The sequence below is a fragment of the Mus pahari genome, chromosome 16 (assembly GCF_900095145.1).
Source record: "Mus pahari chromosome 16, PAHARI_EIJ_v1.1, whole genome shotgun sequence".
In the NCBI taxonomy this organism is placed as follows: Eukaryota; Metazoa; Chordata; class Mammalia; order Rodentia; family Muridae; genus Mus; species Mus pahari.
In genome coordinates, this window is record NC_034605.1 from 25106371 (window position 1) to 25112286 (window position 5916).

The 5916-nt window shown below is 43.5% G+C and overlaps 1 protein-coding gene and 1 non-coding gene across 2 annotated transcripts in view; both read left to right on the top strand.

The window, feature by feature from the left end:
• LOC110334102 (histone H2B type 1-F/J/L-like) overlaps positions 1-5916 on the top strand; it is a 47551-nt gene that overhangs the window by 7096 nt on the left and 34539 nt on the right. The window lies entirely within an intron of this gene.
• On the top strand, positions 2518-2600 carry Trnal-uaa. Its single transcript has one exon. It is a non-coding gene; the product is annotated as a tRNA-Leu (tRNA).

Here is a 5916-nt window from a genome sequence, read left to right on the forward strand (position 1 = left end):
TGGATTCTATAAGATTGCAGGCTGAGCAAGGCAGGGGAGGCAAGCCAGTAAAGAACATCCCTCCATGGCTTCTGCATCAGCTCCTGCCTTCTGACCTGCTTGAGNTCCAGTCCTGACTTCCTTGGTGATGAACAGCAATGTGGAAGTGTAAGCCAAATAAACCCTTTCCTCCCCAACTTGCTTCTTGGTCATGATTGTGCAGGAATAGAAACCCTGACTAAGACAGGATGCATGCTTGTAATTTCAGCACACAGAAAATCTATGCAGGAGGACTGCTGAGAGTTAGAGGCCAGCCAGGGCTACATAGTAAGACCATATCTCAAAACAAAATGAAGTCCTGCCCCCCCTCCCAATAAAAACAAACAGAAAGAGGAATGAGGAAACACTCCACTTCTGAATTTACAAACATATTACACTTGCTGATCTAATGGAAAACAGCAACAAAATTCCATTGCTTTCTTACGTGTCTCTGTTAGTAAAATAGTTTTTTGTTGTTGTTTTTTTTGTTTTTTTTTTTTGTGAGGGGGAGGCAGTGTTTTGCTGTGTAACTTTGAACGCATGCCTCAGTACCCCAAATGATGACATAAGCCACCGCATCTGCTGTTTCTTTTGTAAAATGTACTTTTCATTTATTTTTATTTCTGTATATGTTTGTGTGCCTCAGTGTATGTATGTCCACCATGTGCTTCGGGGACTCAAATGGCCCAAAAGAGTGCCTCTGATCCCTGAGACTGGAGTGACAAGCAGTTAGATGTGTGTCATCGTGTGGGTTCTGAGAACTAAATGTGAGTCAAGGAGCAGTAAGCATTCCTGACCACTGAGCCATTTCTTCAACCTTCTTCTTATTTTCAAATCTTGTTTTTTTTTTTTTTTTTCTTTCAGCATAGTATTGTTCTGTTAATACCACATGTCTTCTTGACAGGGCAATGAGAGGTCCACATAGTTGATCAAACATCACCATGGGTTTCCCTGTGCAGCTTTTGTGTCCTTCCTTAGATGAGACTAACATTTAATCAGGGAAAGAAGATGGTCTTCCTGTGTGGAAGAGGACCTCATCCTATTGACCACAGAGGCAAATAGGACAGAAACAGAACCCCACACCGAGGTGGCCATGACTCCTCGGCCACTGACTGCTTTTAGCATGAGACATTGTGTTCACATATTTAACCTCAAACTGAAATGTGTTCAGCTCTTTCTCGGTCTTGAACTGGTGCCCTTTGAACTGAAACTGAATTGACTCCAGCTTGCTAACTGCAAGTGTTGTGAGTTGTCAGTCATGTATATAGCATGCGTATATTCACTTCACAGGGGTTGTATTTCTGACTAATGAAGTGGTAAAGACAGGCTGGATAGGGTGAGGAGGTAGGGCTGTAAAGGCCTTTATAATTTCTACACAAAGAAGGCCCTAATTTAAGTTTTAATTTTTCCTAGCCATAAATATTTTCTCTTTGAAAAGACAACCCATCTTCGGAGTCCCTTCCTCTGCACCTGAAAGTATGGGTGGACAGGGACTCATTGTCCCCACTACTGTTGCAGCCTAGTCCTCAGATGTCTGCGCCTGCTGGCACCCAAACCCAGGCTCCTCTGCTTACCAGACAGATGCTTTAACCAACTAAGCCACAAGGCCCTACAAGCCATGGTCTTAGATGATGTGCTATGTCATAAAATTCCTTCCCTCAAACTCCAGCTTTATTCCCTGTTCCCTTAGTGAAGCAAGGGAGAATGCCCGGATTTTATGTGCACCAGTCCATTTCTCCAGGGTTTTGCTGTTCTCACAGCAAAATACTCTCATCTTCCTTAACTCGGATTTCGTATTGGGATGACATTCTTTAAACCAGATTAAGAGGTGGGCTTCCTTGAGATAAATTTCTTGGGTAGGAAATGTCAAATACTATTCTGCTAAATCTGAATATGTAGCTATTTAAGATGAAAGTACATGTCCCAAAAAAAGCAGATGAATCATAAGGAAACAGAATGAAGCAAAACAAGCAAAGAAGCAGAAACTGTTCATAATGGTACATCTGTCATCCCAACACCTGGAGACAGTAAAAAATTCAATTTTGAGATGACCTACCACAGTCCTTGCCTAGCTTGCTCAAAGCTCTAGGTTTGATCATGGCCTGCTGGCACACTCTTGTGCCAACACTAGAGGAGCAAAAGCAGGGGGACCTCTCTAAGCCTGAGGACAACCTGGTGTACACAAAGCATGTGGTGGGACCCTCCTCTAATGCCAGTCCTGTGGAGAATGAGGCTTTCCAAAACCCCCATGCAACTCCCCTGCCCCCCCCCCCACTGCACCCCTTCCACACACACAGGTGGCTTTCCTTTCCATATCAAGGAAAAGCAAAAATTTATTTGGAATATTGGAGGTAATCATGAAAAATGATTTCTTAATGTGTAGAAAAATCTTTCACTATTGTAATCATCATAGTCCAAGGAATCTTTAACGAGTCAGCATAGGTTTATGGTCTTGAATAGAGAATGGTCTGAAATGATCCCTAATGATCAGTGAGTAGTACTGGGATGGATGAGTGGTTAAGGTGTTGGACTTAAGATCCAATGGGCAGATGCCTATGTGGGTTCAAACCCCACTCCCAGTATTAGCAGCTGTGCCACTAGTCTGGTTACCCTGATTCTTTTGAAGTATATCCACCCAATGAATGAGTATTATTTTTGTATTTATTGACTTACTCTATAACACACCCTGGTAGCACAGGCTAGCTTGCCTATTTCCCTAGATCTCCCAAGCATGGGGCAATAGTGGCTCCGTCTTCACAGGCAGTGGTCCTTCTGCATCTGCTTGGGATTCAAGGCATGCACCCAGCTTTGAGATTCCATCTTAGAAGGGAAACAGAGGGAAGGGAAGATAGAGAAAAAAAACCTCAGGGGGATAAGGAATAAAAAAGAAATAAAAACCAAGAAGAGAAAAAACCAAGACAAACAAACACAAACGACTGAGAACAACCAAGTTTGCTGGCCTTAGGGGATGATTGATTACTTCGGTGGCAGAATTTTTTATTCCAAATCTTTCCCAGAGTGGCTCAGCAAAAACAAACAGGGCCCACAATCTAAAGGTCAAAGCCTTCCTGTGGAGGTGGTCTTTGTTTTGTTTTGTTTTCTCTTGTTTTTGTTTTGCTTTTACAATTTTCTTGCTTATCTTTTTTTATTTTTGAAGTACTTGCAAAACTCCTGTTCACTTATTTCAAACACAGGCAAATATTACTTGGGAAGAGAATAAGTGCTGCATTTATTTCAACAAGTTAATCCTGTATCTTTGGAAGACTAGAATAGACACTAGAGTCGAAGGTGACCTTGTTGCTTTTACTCATAGTTGGAGTGAGAGTGTTGCTGACTTCCGCCTTGTTGTAAATCTATGCCACACAGACTCTCGCTTCTTGCTCATTAGTTCCTGTCAGATCAGCTCAAGGCAGTGGTCACATGCTGCGAATTCCTCCTTAAAATAATCCATAGAATCATAACTCAGAAGATCCGTTTTATACACCCTCCTTTCCAAATCCAAATGAGATTCCTGGAAATGCTCTGAGAAGCAGCAGCAAGTGACAGGACAGGAGATGACAGTGAAGAAGAACCTTGGGAGCCAGAACTCCACGGACACACCCAGGTGGGGAGATCGCCTTACTGACATTGTTGACAAAACAAAACAAAACAACAATCCCCAACAACAACAACAGCAACAACAACAACAACCAACCCCAAACATGATAGGAAAGAGCTAATAAAAACGTCCCCTGATAGCCAGTACAAAGGCATATGTAAAATTAATTTGAACTCTGCTATCAATAGTGAATTTTATTGCTACATTTTCTTGTCATTCCTTTGACACTGGAGAAATTTTCCTGTCAAATGCTTTCTGTTATCAGTCAGAGAGTCACACAGGTTGTTGAGCTTCTATTTGGTGACCATGTATTTCTAAAATTTGTAGTGAACATGATAGTGGTTGTTTTATTTATTTGGTTGTGTTTTTGAGACAGTGTTTTAATGTGTCACATTGGTTGTCCTCAAAATCATAGATCCTTCTGCTTCAGACCTCATAATTCTAAGGACATAGGATTTAACTACCTTGCCTGGAGGATGGTTGCATATTGATTGTTCAGGCTTAGGTGTAGGGCCACCTATCTGAGCACCTTCCTCCTCTTGAAGGAGAGCCTGTCCCACCCCCACATATATATATGTGTGTGTGTGTGTGTGTGTGTGTGTGTGCATGTGCGTGTGTGTGTGTGTGTCACAAGGATACATATATATGTATATAGATTCATGTGCACATAGAGTTTAGATATATATATATATACATACAAACATATATACACAGATACATATAAATACATACATGCATACATTTATGTACATGTATAGANTGAGCAGGAGGGAAAATTACAAGCTGCTAAACTCTGATGGAGACAAAGGAAAAGGTTCTTAGATGCGGTGGATTTCAGACTCACATGGGGAAAGCCCTGTAGCNTTCCTTCGACACAACCAGCCAAATGTGAACACACTAGTCCATCCATTTCCCCCATCCAATCGACATTGATGCTGTGGGGTAGGCAGCCAAACTTGTACCAGTGGTAGAACTGGGNCTGGGCCCTCAGCGGAGGCTCTGGGCNNCAGAGATTGTTNTCCTGCCNTCTCTAGGACCACTCTCCGACTCCTGCTGAGAGCACACTGTGGGGAGCACTGACCCGGAAGAGGAAGAGGGAGTCTACAGGCTTTGTCTTCTTCCTGCATCTGGAAGGAGACAGGTGCCTTCAGGCTACACCCTTGCTGTGTCCAGGAATAAAACGAAACAAAACAAAATAAACAAAAATCCACTGCACTTTAACCACACATGGTTAGTGTCTTCCAGAGATTTGACTTCTTCCAGGATACATAGAGCCTTCTACAGCCAAGAGAGGACCTCCAGGAAGGCTGCCCAAGAGTGGGGGTTAGGGTGGGGGTCAGGCTGGGTGGCTTGGAGGAGCCTTTCTTCCCCCAGGTGAGGTCTTAACCAAAATTAAAAAATACAGGCACTCAATACCGCTTTTGAGACATAGGTATCATTCACTTCCACGGAGACGCTCCTAGCTTTGCGACAAGATATGCTCCGTGAGTGGATGCACATTTGGGAATGAGAGGACTGACTCAATCAGAGCCAGGCTCACAGGCTACCAATGGCCAGTTTGGGAGACTAGGCCTAAGTTTCCGTTTCCCAGAAATGAGAACCTGGATCCTGGAACCTGTGGTCAGCCAGCCACAGCCTCAGGCAGCCAATCAGAGGCCACCACATCCTCTGGCCTGAAGCAAGGATAGGTAGCCAGAATGAGTGAGTAACCATCCTGGGAAGACTCCAGAGCCCTAAGCAATGTTACAATCAGTCAGACCCTAGGGACAGCACTAACTAATCCAGGTAAAAGTTCACACTCTGTCCCTGNAATTCCCTTCATTTACAATGAAAGCTGGGCCTGCGAGTCCATTCCCAGCTCAGGAGACCCCTGCATCCCGGAAATTTAGCTGGAAAAAAAAAACAAAAAACCACCCTTTGCTGGTGCATACTATTTGACTAGGGTACCATTCTTCGGCGATTCTCAAACCCAAACATGAAGAGATGAAGGCAAGTGTAAAATGAAATTGGGAAGAAAACAGAATGACTTTAATTCAAACTTGACCTAAGCTGTCCTAAGTTCTAGGACGATCAAAGCAGAAAGTTTATACACCGTGGGGTGATTCGGAACTCCTACTGTGAGCCACACCTGGGAAGACTGGAGATAAAACCAAAACCGTGTTAGCCTTCCTTAGAACATGATGCGTGGACTAGACAGGAGAGTTTATGAAGCAAGAGGTGACTTGGAGGCGACGTGAGAAGGAGAAACACAGATGGGGTACCCATGCCCCCTAAAGGGAAGCTTGTGCAGAAATGAGGGA